The 14,765-nt window shown below is 40.3% G+C and overlaps 1 protein-coding gene across 1 annotated transcript in view; it reads left to right on the top strand.

Annotated features, from left to right (window-relative positions):
* Positions 1-1,941: 1,941 nt before the first annotated feature.
* The window catches only part of lingo3a (leucine rich repeat and Ig domain containing 3a), a 43,196-nt gene continuing 30,372 nt past the window's right edge, over positions 1,942-14,765 (top strand). Inside the window, exon 1 of the mRNA XM_015051557.1 lies at positions 1,942-2,826. The gene's annotated coding sequence lies outside the window, so the exon portion shown is untranslated. The remainder of the gene's footprint in view (positions 2,827-14,765) is intronic.

Raw genomic sequence — 14,765 nt, forward strand, 5'->3', positions numbered from 1 at the left:
TTAGGTTTAAGGGGAAAAAAAGCCATTTAACTTTCAGTATATTTGCATTATTTTTAATAATATCCTAGCTTATGATGTTTTGTATTTTAAAATAAAATAAAAAAAATACACCACTTTGAGGCAGAAACTGCAAAATGGGAACAGATGTGGTTTTGTTACTCGGTTGGATTTCCTCCAGCCTTGGAAAAACAATAAAATCCTATAATATTTTAAAAGGGCCACAAAAATGAGATCTACTGCTCAGTGCACTGAATCATTTTAGGAGATGAAGAATTTCGGGTAAGTTTAAAGACCAGAGCATTTGATTTTATTAAGGGGTATCTATATTTTTTCTTCTGATTTTTATTCATACACGTTATGAAAAACCACGTCCAAATGGATAATTTTTCTTCCCCGTCACAGTTATGAGCCACTTTTTGTTGATCTATCATAAAATTGCAATAAAACATGTTGAGGTTTGTGTTTGTTTTGCAGTAAAACATGAAAAAGTTCAAGGGACATGAATACTTTAGCTAGACAATATGCACTTTGGGCTTCCCGCTGTCACCCACAAATTCTGCATCTTGAAGGATTTTAGTACGCAGCTGAGATCTGTAGCTTTTAAAGGAATACTTCTGACAAAAGCTTGTTTATATTATGCTGTTAATACACAAATATTTCTATTTCAGAAATGGCCACATTTCATTTAGATGTACCAGTAAGCCTATGAGGCATCTTTTAGAACGAGTGATGTATTTCAGACATTTATTTCAATTTATTATAACCATTCTGGTTTACAGCTAATTGAAACTAAAAAGTTAGTTTATTGGAAACTAGTATTAGATAGGACCAATATTTAAAATGAACACTAAAAATGTACGTCCAAGTCCTACATTACATGCACTAAATACTTGGGCATACAGGAAGAAAGCGAGTCATTATTTTATATATAACACCTTTGAAGATATAAAGATCATAAACTGCCTCAAAATCAACATTAACACAAGACGTGTTACACAAAAGCAGATTTAATATAACAGGTTTTTAACTTATGGTACTGGAAAAAGTACACAGGAAAAAGACTTTCAGAGTTTTGGAGTCACTAAAGAAAAATCTCTATACCTTTTGCTTCAGTGTATTATGGGAAACTATCATTGCCTATGAAGACAAGTTTTGGCTGAAGGTTCCATTTTATCTTAAAGATTTTTTTTTTCTGGTGTAAAGATAAATTACTGCATCCATGCAAACGTTTCATTGAGGCTATCAGGCTGGGTGGTTGCTGGCCCCGGTGTTTCCAATCTTCATTTTAGAGTCAAGAGGTGGATAGTAACTTGTCACATTCACTCACTTAAACTTACTTGAGTAATCTTTTTTGTTAGATATGTAGTTTTTCTTCTTTGTTTTGCCCTTTACTTATTTTTGCTTCCATTTAAGTATAATTTTTCAGTAAAGCTACTTTTACTTGAGTACAATTTCTGGCTAAGAAGAATACATTTTAACCAACTTGCACAGTTAATGTTGAAGTGATAGCTCTTGTTTGCAGACAGGTTCTGTTGTTATACGTTTTCGTCAGCTGAGCAATGCTGTGTCATTAGAGGTTAAGTGAGTTCAGTAAACAGTATAAAATGCACAATTTACTTTCATCTGCCCAAATCAGCTGAGCTCTCCATGATTGCTTAGGACACATAATACCCATGATGTAACATTGCTGTATTATAAATCCATTTTTACTTACCTTAAATGATAATAAAAAAAAATAAAAAGAAAAAATAAAAAATAAAAAGAAAAAGTTATTTTGTCATCATCTGGAAGCTGTAATCCACAAAACTAACATAAATAAAAGCTTGAAAAAGTGACATAAAATTTTACTAAATCCATCTAAGATGAACTTTTTAAACTGATGAGATAATTTACTTTTACTGTTACAGTCGCATCTTAAAATTGAGTCTTTCCATGTCTTTCTAAAGGTGTTACTTTATCATTTTGGTGGGGAGTTAAAGGTGCTACATCTTCTGCTGATGTTTGTTTTGATTCACTTGTTTTCAGCTGTTTTTATTTACTTGTTCCTCTTGGTCCCAGATGACGGCACATCTACCCAGTCTCTGCTATTTTCTCTTCCAGAACAGAACTCTGAGTACATCCACCCACTGGAAAACTGAAGCTGTCTGAATTTTTTTATTTTTTTTTATTTACATATGCCACACATTTCGCATTTATCCCACAGGAAGCGAATGCAGCATAAAGCATTTCGAGAATGAGATCCAGAGAGAGAGAGAGAAACAAGGAGAGAGAGGCAACAGCGCAGATGAGCCCCAATGAACAACAGCCGGCTCCTCTTTCAAACACAAAGCATCACACGCTCCGTATCCCCCTCTCTCTCTCTCACACACACAGGACAGCCGCACACTCACGCACACTCACGCACGCAAGCAGCCCGAAAACCCGAGCGGCATCAGCCCTCTCTGCCCGCCGCTGCCGGTGGCAGCCCTCTCCGCTTCTCCGCACCTCGAAGCCGTGAGAGGAGTTCCTGCTGACCTCACAGGCAACAGAGGAGAGCCGCGGATCTCTGCTTGAGACGGCAGACAATTAACCAGCGAAGCGGGGGAGAGCCGAGAGAGAAAGCGGGGGAAGGCGCTCCAGTCCAGCTACTGGCTCCTGCTGCTGCTGGAGGAGGAGGAGGAGGAGGAGGAGGAAGAGGAAAAGGAAGAGGAGGAGGAGGAGGCTGTGAGCTTGGAGAGACTGGAGCAGCTCCGGTATCCTGCACAGGCAGCCCGAACGGCCACAAGTGATCAGAGCATCTTCAGCCTTATAGATGAACAAGCAGCACGGTGCAGCTTCCAGTCCTGGGTGAGTCAACTTCCAATAAACACACGCACACACACACACACACACCATCTCATCTGCGTACTCCATGTGCTGTCTGTAACTGTCTGCATCCATCTTCACAAAAACAGACTGTACACACGTGGTGTGTGTGTGTGTGTGTGTGTGTGTGTGTGTCTGTGTTGCTTTTTTTCCTCTGCCTTGCTGCTGATGAGCAGAAGATGCAACTTGTGATCACTGTGACACTATTTTATCCCTTCAGCTCCTTTCTGATGGTGCAGCAACCCCCTCCCCCCCACCACTGATCGATTTGCTCCGTAACTTAGACGGACATCAGCTCTCATTATCTCTTCTTTTCTATTGTCACCACTGAGGCAGTGTGTTTGTGCATCCGTGCACAACTCATCTCCATCGGTATGTGCGTGCCTGTGCGAGTCCTCTGGTGATCAGGTTTCAATTAGGATTTAATAATGTAAACGGCGTGGGCAGGAAGGGGAAGGCGGCCCACGATCGATCCTGCAGTCGTATCAGTGTGACCAGATGACACATCTAATCCCGTGTGCTCTCTGAGCCCATCTCCGGCTCGGCTCCCAGCTTCTTTTATTGGTGTGTGTGCCTGTAGTTCTGAGTACAGCAACAAATCAGATGATTATTCCAAGGAGTGCAGTTGTCCTTCCCTCTAATGGCTTTGGAGTTCATCTCTCCCCTAAGAAGTTATACAGAAAGGAGAGAAAGAGAGAGAGAGAGAAGATAAAGGCACCAAACAACTCTAACCTGTGGCCCTCAACTCCATAAATCAGCAGCTGTCCCCTTGTTTTCTCACAATTCCAGCTTTTCAGCTGCTTTGATTTATTGGTAGACGCTCTGACCTCTTCCAAGGTTTCTGCACTGCAGTGTCACTGCATGCTTTCTCTATTAACGTGGCCAGCATTCAATAAATAATGACGTGAAGATCTGACACATTTTTCAAGAACCGACAAAACTGTCACAACTCGCCTCACCCAACAAGCCCCCCAACTGCATACTTGCGCGCCGTGACTGAATGATTATGTTTGCTTGATCACTCAGGTGTTCAGACTTTTTTTTTTTTTTTTTTTACATATACAGGTTTTGCAGGAAGTTCAGCCCTTCTCTCTGAATTTGATGTAGGTCTCATTCCAGGGGCGGATGTGTTGGATTTTCTTGTAAGTAGGAGATTAGACGGCAACTGTTCACTCACTGGCTCATTTTGTCCCATTGGACAACTGTGGGTGACATGAAATGACAGTTTAAAAGGCTCCTACCACAAAAATACAGAACACCAAAACAGCATAATAATAATAATAATATACTGCTTCTTGACATCCTAGGAGTCACTAAGGACTTCCAGACTTCCTCCTCAAATCCCCTCACTCATCCCTCTGGTTATATAGGTCAGTCTTTCCAACAGAACGCTATAGCTCTTCTCCACTCACATCCCAGCAATACTCTTGTCTAAGACTTATTTTAAATTTATGCAAGTAAACAAGGTTTCCATCAGTCATTTATGCTGCAGTGACCTCATTCTTATTCATTGTTTTGAGGCTTAAAGAATTTTTCCCAGTCAGCCGTGTTGTATTGTTCCCTTAATATCCCAGTACTTATGCCTTTAATCTGTCAAGGACAAAGGTTTCATCGCATGCTGGGAATTAAAAAAAAAAAAAAAGTCACAAGATATGAAAAACTTTGATAGCAATTCCTGTCACATTATGCGATAAAGATGCCAGACGGTGTGATTTGTTGCTGAAAAGAGTCGTGCCAGACAATTCGGACAGAAAATTCAATCCAAAAAATGAATGGACTCCCAGTTACAGGTGTTAATGCTCCTATTAGGACTCTGAAAAGATTGAGAGGAGGATGAGGGAGGCTGTGAAAGCACGCATGCCTGGGCTGCAGTAATGAGACTTCACTACAGCCCAGTTACCAGTAAAAGTTATGGTTTCAAAACTACTAAAGTTAGTCCTTTTTATGAGTCATTTCAGGTGTATTTTTACGTTACTGGATATCCCAGTGCTGCTCTGATCCTCCCTCACCTTTTTGCTGCACACTGCCGGTCAGGTGGATTTTCTCATATTTATATAAAAGATTAATTTGGCAGTTTGCTAATATGTCTAGTTGTGAAAAAAACAAAGGTCTAAAAAGATAAGGAACCCCAAAAAATATAAATGAGTAGCAAGATTTTAATAAACAAAAACTATTAGATTATGTTATAAATTTGTATTTTAGAATTTTGAGTTAACAGCTTGAGTTAATTTATTTTATTTTAAGGTTGTTCTTTTGATTCTTTTGTGACAAAACATATGTCAAACAGCTTACTTAATTGGAAAAATAAGACAAAGAAAATTCAATCCATGTACTATAAGGCATCACAAGGATGGATATTTGTGACTTTTTATTGTTCAGTTTGTATTACTGGTGTGTGATGCTGCTAAAATCATAATGTATGGAAATGACGTGGTGTCGAATGGTGTGGAACAGGTCGGAGTCAAATTTTCACTCACAACGGACAAAATTTATCTTTGGAATAATTTGTTATGTCTAATATCTTTACATGTTTACACATTATATTTTACAAGAAACATAATGTTAAAGGTCATGGCCTTAACTGAAGATTTAAGTGTGACTAAACTGACTCTTGGGTTCAAAAAGCACATCATTCATGCCGACAATATTAGTGTCTTAAATTTAATATTGCATGTTTTGATGATGAAGTCACGTAACTCGCAAAGCTTTACTCGATATGCAGTCACAGTATCATCGTCATAACTACGTTCCTTACTAAAAATACTTTAGCTTTGATAATCCTTTTTGACATTCTAAGCACTAAAAGTGATGTTGTTTTACTAAAATGATAAAAGGGCCACACGGGAAGAATTTTTTTTTTCTTGTTAAGTCTGTGGCTTTATCTTTGGTTCTGCACATTTCACACATTCACAAATCCTTCCCAAGTGTCACTGCCATGGGATCTCTGCAGTTTTAAATCTGCGAGATAAAACACAATAAGATCATAATATTGAATACAAAAACCTTTTCAGTGTGCTTCGGTTGCTTACATAATAATAAAAAATATATTGAGGAGGAACTGAACTGACCCGTGAATGACCAGGAAAACTGTAGGACTGTGAGTCAGAATATTGGAAATTGAGTTGCATTTTGGCTTAGCTTGACTGCAAAAACTTTCAGTATGACTTGGCAGACTCTGGACTTGTGATCCTCTGTTAGGCTGTGGATAAATATCTGCTGAAATATGCCAGTTACAGTTGAGGGGAAAAAAATCAACTTTTGTTCTTCCTCAGATGGAATAAGGTGAGGTGTTTAGATTAAGATGTAACTCATATTTGTCTCCAAAACAATATGTAATCTCTAACTAGAAATCAAAACATATGTCTTTTCCAATTCTCACCATTTCTTAGTGTGGCCTTTTCTGTATCTCTGGATGTGCTTCCCGTAGCGCCTCAGCTCATGGATTCCTATATCTACTTGTCAAGAGCAGTTATGATCCGACATCAAAAAGGGAAAAAATTAAAAATAAAGGACTGAAGCGAAAGCAATTATGCAACAGCTCTAATGGATCCCGAGGTGCCACTTAGCCTCCTTCTTTGACAGATTTATGCGTCAGTAATGAAATGCGCACCGACAGGTCTATGTGTCCCTTCAGAGTGCATTGTTGAATCGGGCCTGTTAGTTCTGTCCATTACGACGCCCACTCTTACCTTCCCATTTCGAGCCTTTCTGATGTGCATAAAGCTGTCATCTGTGCTCAGTAGTGACATTACCGCAGCTTAACACTGCCAATGCCCAGACAACCTCATTGTTTTCAATTTTGCAGTATTTATGAAGGCAGTAAAGCGGAGATGCATCCTCTGTCAGCGAGACGGCAGCACCGCCGCTCTCCAGGGAAGAATAGCGCAGAGGACGAGGAATGAGGGGATACAGTGGTAGAGTAGGGGACTCGGATACCTGCAGGCAGGCTGGCATGTCATCTGTCGCTGTTAAGAAGTCCAACTGGAACAATGATGGCCCCGTGTGTGTGTGTGCTGGCTGTCCTCCCACTCTCTGACTGCTGTAATGCTATTACAGATGGGGCTGCAACCTAAATGCAGAGCTTAGAGAGCATCTGAACCTTACATGGTTTTTTTTATTTTATTTTGTTTAGTTTTTTTCAGAGATGATGGCTTTATTTGACATTTGCTCTGATAAATGTGGTTGGGCTGACCTTGGAGTCGCCAAGCACTTTTATCAGACCAGTTACAATATATAAGAACCTTTCTACTCCACTTCGCATAGTCATGAAATTTAACTAATCATAGTGTGGGACATATCCACATTTTTTGCACACACACACACACACACACACACACGCACACACACACACACACACACACACACACACACACACACTTTTTAATTTTAGGGATTCTACGTAAAAGACAAAAAGCAAATGTGAGTTGGAAGCAAAAGTTACATGGCTTTAAACATTTTTTTTTTTTTACAAATAATCATTTGGAAACTGTGTGCTCTGTGTTTTCTTTGTTGCTGCTGAGTCAATAAATAACCTAATAACATATTTTGCTGCAGGTGCACTTTGAAGTTTTGCTTGGTGTACTTCTATCAGCTTTGCACATTAAAAAAAAATTCAGCTTTTATTCTTCTTCTCAGATATCTTCAGTCAGGTTGGGTGAATAATATCTGTGTATATTGTTCTGAAGATTTGTCACAGATTCTTGGTTGGAATAAGGTCTGAACTTTGCATGGACCATTTTAGCACACAGTTATGTTTTGGTTTAAAATTGTTTTTGTATTTTGTTTGTGATCATTGTCCTGCTGGAAGACGACTATCCACCCGATGCAAGCCCTTTTAGCAGCATTTAACATCCTTTGACCAGCTTTCCTTTCAGCACTGAGAAAATGCATCCCCACAGACACCGACACTGCCAAGACAGTATTTCTTTTTACTTTCATTTTACTCACTTTTGTCAAATGATAATTTTGATTTTAATTTTTTTTTGCATCATAGTCTTTATAGCATACCTGTGTAAATGTTCTCATTTAGTCAATAACAATCAGCATTCTCGTTACAGATACCAGAGTTGCTTCTCTTTCCTTCCTCAGGAATGGAAACTTCATTGTCCCCGTGTGGCCATCTCCACCTTTAGACTGGCTTTTAATTAGTGACCTTAGTGAGTAATGCTTAAAGCACATCTCTAAGTGACATTTTGTCAGATTGGACCCCTGTGCGTTTGGGCCTAATTGAGGCCAAACGTAAGAATTTCCTTTCGAGTTTCTGTTGAGCTGTCTCTCCGGTGAAAAATAAGCTGAAGCCGCAGATAAATTAAATAAGGCAGAGTAGCAGCAATAAAGTGCCGCATTCTGCAATTTCTCAGCACACTGCAGTGCTGGTTATTCATGTGACGTTAATTGAGATACAAGAAACTAGATTTTATTGTAACAGCTGAAACAGAATTTGATCAAAGCAAAAACGCAGAGCAGCATGGGACAGATGCAAGCAATGAAACCGTCCGCAGATGCTTGTGACCTAAATTTATATGAGCTTTCTGCACTACACCAAAGTCTTCAATCATTTATTTCTGTTTCGCTTTCATGAAGTCAAACTTTTATTTAAAATAATCTGAATCTATATTTCTCCAGGCTGTCCAATGTGATATTTTAGAGCTTTTCTTTCATTTCATTTTGTTGCTCGTTTTCAGTACCTGACCAACCTCCATTTGGCTTTTCTAATGACTCTAATAAGATGTGTATAAAAGTATCCTGAACTAAACTAATGGACAAGAACTAGATAAAATAGTCAACTTGTCAAAGAACCGACTTTTAATACGATCTGTACGATGCGATTGGTTTCCAAACCGTAACTACTACTGTACCTGCGTTTTTTTTTTTTACAACCAGAAATATTCCCAAACCGACACATTTATTTTTCTTGTAAGCAAGCAAAACATGTAGAAGCCAACTTTCGGCCAGCTGACTGGCAGTGTGCAGTAACACATTGGGGAGGGTCAGCTCTGGGTTTCTCTGTGCTCATTACAGCGATAAGAAAACTTCAGTCACTCAGACTCACTTTCTGGCATCTCAGTTTGAACCATAGAAATTGACGGATGGGAAACTTGATCTGGATCAAAGCCATAACTTTTACAATCCTTGGTGTAGCTTATGAACAAAAACCTGTCACAAAGACACAACTTTTTCACACACTAAAAGAACAATCAATGCAAAAATGCCCCCAAAATAACATAGATTTCTGATTAAGTAGCTTTTTTGCAGCAGCATGGTGCTGAAGAGCTGTCAGCAGGAAACGTGGTAAACATCAAACGACCATCTGAATACGTCTCTAACTTCTTTGGTCTTTATTTTTCTTTCTACAGACTTTAGCAGATCTTCATCAGATGCTGTTCTGATGCATTTTTTTTGAGAACCAGACACTTTTTTGTTTTGTTCTCTACTCTTTTAGTTACACATTGAACAGAAAGCTATTATGCTCAGTGACAATGACTGGACAGGACAGAAATCAATAGAATATGTTTGAAAAAAAAAAAAAAAACAAGTTTGAAAGAGCTTCTAAATAATCTGGAGACTACTTTAAAGGATTGCAAAGAATCCTGATTCCACAGACGGAAATTGTAAAGTAAATCATCTTGTCTATTTTCAGGCTGTACTGCTCCTTTTCTTTAGTGTTCAACCTATTTATATTCCAGCAGAATCATTCTGTAGAAATAGTCTGCAAAGCTCACCATTTCACTTACCTCTTACGTTTTTGTGTTTAATCTTTGCACGCTCTAAAAGTGTCTGTCAACCTTTTAATATGTCAGCGAGCAAAACAAGCTCATTTTGCCATGACGGGTCCCTGTGTGACTGCTGGCTTGGCTAAAGAGCAGCAGAGCTCAGGCAGAGGAAGTGCTGGAGTGAGAAAACTTTTTTTGTTGTTGTTGTTGTTGCTCTTTGGATGTTGCATATTTCATGTTTTTCAGGTCTCTGGATGAAAGGACGTGTGATGAGATAGTCGTAGTGTTACATAAGTTTAAAAAAAAGAAAGAAAAAGGAAAGCAGAGCAAGCCGAGTGTAGGGGCAGGCACACTCAAGAGGAGTTCAGAGATCAGCGTTTCCAGCAAACGCTGGCTCTCAGCTTCCCAGGGATACGATGGGCAAAATAACCTGTAAAACCTTTAGCTTTGCACCAGCTTGAATTACAGATGAAGCGGCTCTAGACAGCACAGCTCTGTGAGTGTAAGGTCGCTAAGAGGTTGTAAATTTACGCCTGTGTTGATGCTTGAAACTCAGAGTGCCGTGTGCCTCAAAGATTGAGTTGGACCATGAGATAAAGAGCTGGGTATCTGGGAGTTTATACTCTTGTCAAGCTCTCCGCCTCATTTATTTTTATGTCTACTTACTGCTGCTGGCAGCTTAAAGTATGGAAAATGGACAGCTATAAAACAATATCCTTCAATACAGATCAACCGCCTTCAGATTCATGAAGAAAAGCAGCCTGGGGCTCCTGCCAAGGCGCAGTTTAGGACGGTAGCATTTGAGGCTGCTGCTTAAAGAACAATGCAGTGATTTTCTATGGTGCATATCAATGAAATAAATAAAAAAACATAGTTCAGTTAAATTAATATGGAGTCTTGACTGAAGTTCAGGCTGGAAGACTCTTTTGGCGCACCTGGCCCTGCAATCAATGCCTCCCTCTCCGCAACCCGGACCTATCAACGCAGGTCCAAGCCTCACTCCAGCCAATCATCGTCCAGGCTCTGGTTCAAAAGGACCTTCACTCCCAGCCTCCTCCGCTTACCAGCCCCGATCAACCCACCGCCACCCCACCTCCACCTTCAGCTCCCGGCTCTCAGGCCTCATCATCCTCTGACCGCCGCCACCAGCACAGGCCCTGGGGGGTTTACATTCTCTCGCTGCATCAGGAATGTTCATCGAGCTTATCGAAGTCCAGCTCGACGTCCCCGGCTGGGGCCTGATCGCCAAAGAACTTTGTGTTTATTTTCACGTTATTTTTGTCATTAAACCCTTTTAACTGCTTCCCTCTCTCCGTCTGAGTCTCTCCAGATTGAAATGGTTGTTTTTAACACTACACATGATATTCCACATCACTGTAAGCCTTATGTGGCTTCTCCAGATTAAAACATACCCGGACCTCGCAGATTTCTTTGACCACTTCAAGTGTAATACGCCAAACTTCGAAACCAATCAAACTAATGTTGCTTTTTGCTTTTAACTTGGCAATGAAAGACACATGAAAGCATTTCATGCAAAGATTTCATTGTAAAGTACAAACTATTTATCCTCCCATGGCCAGCTGAATGCCGGTTGCATCACTTTGCCCCAATTGCTAAGAATGATTGCCAATCATGCCAGCTGGGTCCGCTCAAACCAATTAGCTCCGCTGCGGCTCCATGTGAAACGTGATCCCTGGTGCGCGTCCTCGTAGCGAATGCAGCACCTATTTCATTCCTGCACGTCACAAATTAAGTCCTTTGCTTCGTTTATGCGCTTTGTAGAGTGTGTGATGGGCGTATGTGATATATGCAGGCGTGCCACATAATCGAGTCGACTACAGCAGAATGTCAATGAAAAGAAACCAGTGAAAAGGATCATTTCAGGAAGGAATATGAAGAGATTTGAACCTATTAAAGTTCTGTAGAGGATTATTGTCCTCATCTGCTCTTACTCCCACATTTCTCAGGAAACAGGCAGTAAGATTGGATGAAAATGCTTCTAAATTCAGTTCTGTACTTCATTCCATGTCCAGTATATTGTTTAATGATGCAAACAAGTTAATCTCACACTAAGCCTACAATAACAATTATTCTGGGAGCCCCGTATGCTGAAATCCTGTATTGAAAATGAATGCTTAGAATCCTGTTTTTGTTTTTGTTATTATTTTAATTATAAAGTTGTGCATTAAGGGGATGTACATATGGCCATTTTAATATCAGAAGATTAAAAAGTCTTTATTTAACATTGTTACTACTAAGTAAACAACTGAATTATTTCCTTAAGCTAGCAATTTTAACTGAAGGAAAATAAGCTTGAAAAACATTTGAAGCTGTTTTCAACTTCATACATGAATATTTTCCAGATCATTGCACAAGCCTTGTTTGGTTTCTCCAAATAATAATAATAAAAAAAAAAAACCCTGTCAAAAGTAGCTGGAAGCTTTTGGCAAATATATGTAAATGCATCTTTTTTTTCCCTTTGTCCCCCATTGATCCAGCATCGTTACTACACTGACGTTTTTGCTATTGATCATTGTGAGTCCCTCAGTGGAGCGAATGTGGAAAATGGCTTATTCACACTTTCTTTGCTTTGTGAAAACCGAGTGACAGATTCCAGGGACAATATCTGTTCATTCTTACAGGCGTATCAGTCCCTTCATCTGCCATGAAGCACATTTCGCAGGAGCTGAGCCACAAAGTCGTGACTTACTTCACCGTGTCGAGCCAGCTGCGTCCCCGCGCGCTGACTCGGGTTACACGCTCCTTTCATCCAGCGCGCCCCTGCACATCAGATAGCTTTGTAATCAGCTCTCTTCAATTATGCAACCATGAGCAAGATAAGATTAACACATGTGACAGTGTGTTACATGGGGTTTCATGCTGTAAGGCTGCTTCTAAGGACCCGATCAGCAAAGCACAAGCTCACAACTTTCCATTCTCCCAAACCAAGAAATCTTAAATCCTGTTTTAAAATATTATTTTCTTTGCTGTCTTGATCCACCTGATGATCTTTTTGTTGGGGGTCAAACACAATTAACACCATCAGAGGGTATTAAGTACACGATTAATGAATCACTCTTCAAACGGTTCCTGTCACTGACAACATCTAATGGCTCTTCGACTCTTCTGAACTCTGAACCGGCCGTTTATTCCTGAGCTGATGAGGCATTTAGTCCAAGTCCTGCTCTTCAGTCTGTGCCTCTTTTGGTTTTCTAAAGCTCCCTCTCCTGTTTCCCGCCTCTGTTGTTTCTTGGCATTACTTTTGGAGGGTTTCTCGCTCTGTTTCTCCATGATTTTATTGTTGTATGTTTGTTAGTGTTGAAATGTTGTTGGTCCTGTCCCTTGGTCTGTTCCCTAGTTTGCTCCACTGATCCTGACTTGCTAATCTTGTTAGCTGCTTTACGTCGGTAATTATCTACCCTCTGTATAGCTCTCTGTCGGGTCTTTCTTGTTCCCCTTTTTCTAACTTAAGCTTTCCTCAACATTGTCTGTGACTTTCTGTCCTTCTTCAAGTTTAGTTTCTTTAATTAAGTAGCAAATGTCCTGTGCTTCTCTCCAGATTTAAGATTAAAGCCCCGTTTGTCTTTGAGTTCCCGCATCAGTTCACAACCCTCAGTTCTTTCAGCCGGTAGACGCAGGTTGTCCCGGTTAACACGATAAACTGAAGTTAACTTTTATCTGTTTGTCAGTCACTGAACATGAATCAGTCGATCTCATCACTTTCTCAGAGTGAAGGTCAGTGGAACAGGCAGATGAACTTGAGCTGCTCTTTCCTTTTAATTAACTCGTCCATCCTGTCTTTTTGTTCTCGTTTGGGTTTTATTTCTGAAGTAGGTGGTTAAACTGGAGAAAAGTTCGATCTGATTTTGGAATACATTGGAGAAAACCGAGAATACCCATTTTTGTTTTAAATTGAAAACTCTGCTTTTAATAATCTGTAATTATTGTGTCACTAAGCAGCAAAGTTTTAATGAATATGTGTAAAATTTTTTTTTTTTTTTTTTATAAAAGTTATCTACTGCAGCTTTACTGGCCCTTTTATCCACCTCAAGTCTACCATTAGCTGGTCGAGACTTTTTTGGGCTAAATGATGTGAGGAAACTAAATCTGGACAGACTCCTAGAGTTTGAGTGGCATGACTGATGTAGTTTTAGCAGCTACGCTCCAACTCCTTCACGAGTTAAACAAAGACCGGTTATGTGTAACGGAGTGAGACTTGCACAATCAACGAGTGGCTCTCTCATATAAAGTTTTCTGATTGCAGGGGCTTGGGATAATGAGAGGGCTGACACTACTGGGAGTAAGGGAGGCAATGCTGGTCAAAAGTGGCGCAGAAATTTCAACACTTACTTGAACGCTCCCAGAGGTTTAGTGCTTTGAATTGCAGCATTTGTCACATTCATGGGTGCCCTTTGATGATCATTTCTACATCTTTGTATCCATTAAAATTTGACTTAAGCAGTATGAGAAGTTGCTGATCTGTCAGTAATCAGTATCCATCTCATTAAGTGTCAAAGTGTAAGTGTCTGCTCTAAATCTGTGCCGAATGTCTAAGTGGTATGCAAAGCTGATGAAGAATTCATTTTCTTCTGGATGCTCTGAAGAAAAGCAGCTCTAGAAATACTATTTCTCTCCCCCCCACCCCCCACCTCCATCCTCCTGTCAATTGAGAATGCGTCAAAGCTCGCAGGAACAACACTCCCTGCTTCTGTTTCTGCCTGATTTGATCTGTTTAATCTGCAGCTGTATGTGTCCACGGGTAAACATGACAGATGGGAGTGATGAGATTGCTCATAACAGACTCCTTCCTCCCTCTCCTTCCTTTTTTTTCCCCGTCACGTCCTGCCGGCTTGCTCTTTGGGAGCATACGGATTTGGTTTGCCTGTCAGAACTGTTTGATCAGAAGTGCTCTCCGCTTTGAACTGACTCACAGCTGTAGTGGCTTCCCTCCCTCTGCTGTTTGGACCAATGCTCTGTAGAAGCAGAAGCTGCTCACAGAATAGCACGCAGCACTCGGTGTGCCGCGCTTGGCTCCATTTTTACCCGCGGAGGAGGATTGCGCGCTACTTCCGAGAAGGACGGGGTTACATTTGTCAGAATAGATCGCCTTTATAGATGTGCGAGGCTATAAATATCTCCCCCCCCCCCCCCCTGTCCCACCAAGGATCTTTAATCTGAGCACATAATGTAACCTTTCCTCCTTGAACG

The sequence above is a fragment of the Poecilia latipinna genome, unplaced genomic scaffold (assembly GCF_001443285.1).
Source record: "Poecilia latipinna isolate Pla-1442-1.1 unplaced genomic scaffold, P_latipinna-1.0 Scaffold52, whole genome shotgun sequence".
NCBI lineage: Eukaryota > Metazoa > Chordata > Actinopteri > Cyprinodontiformes > Poeciliidae > Poecilia > Poecilia latipinna.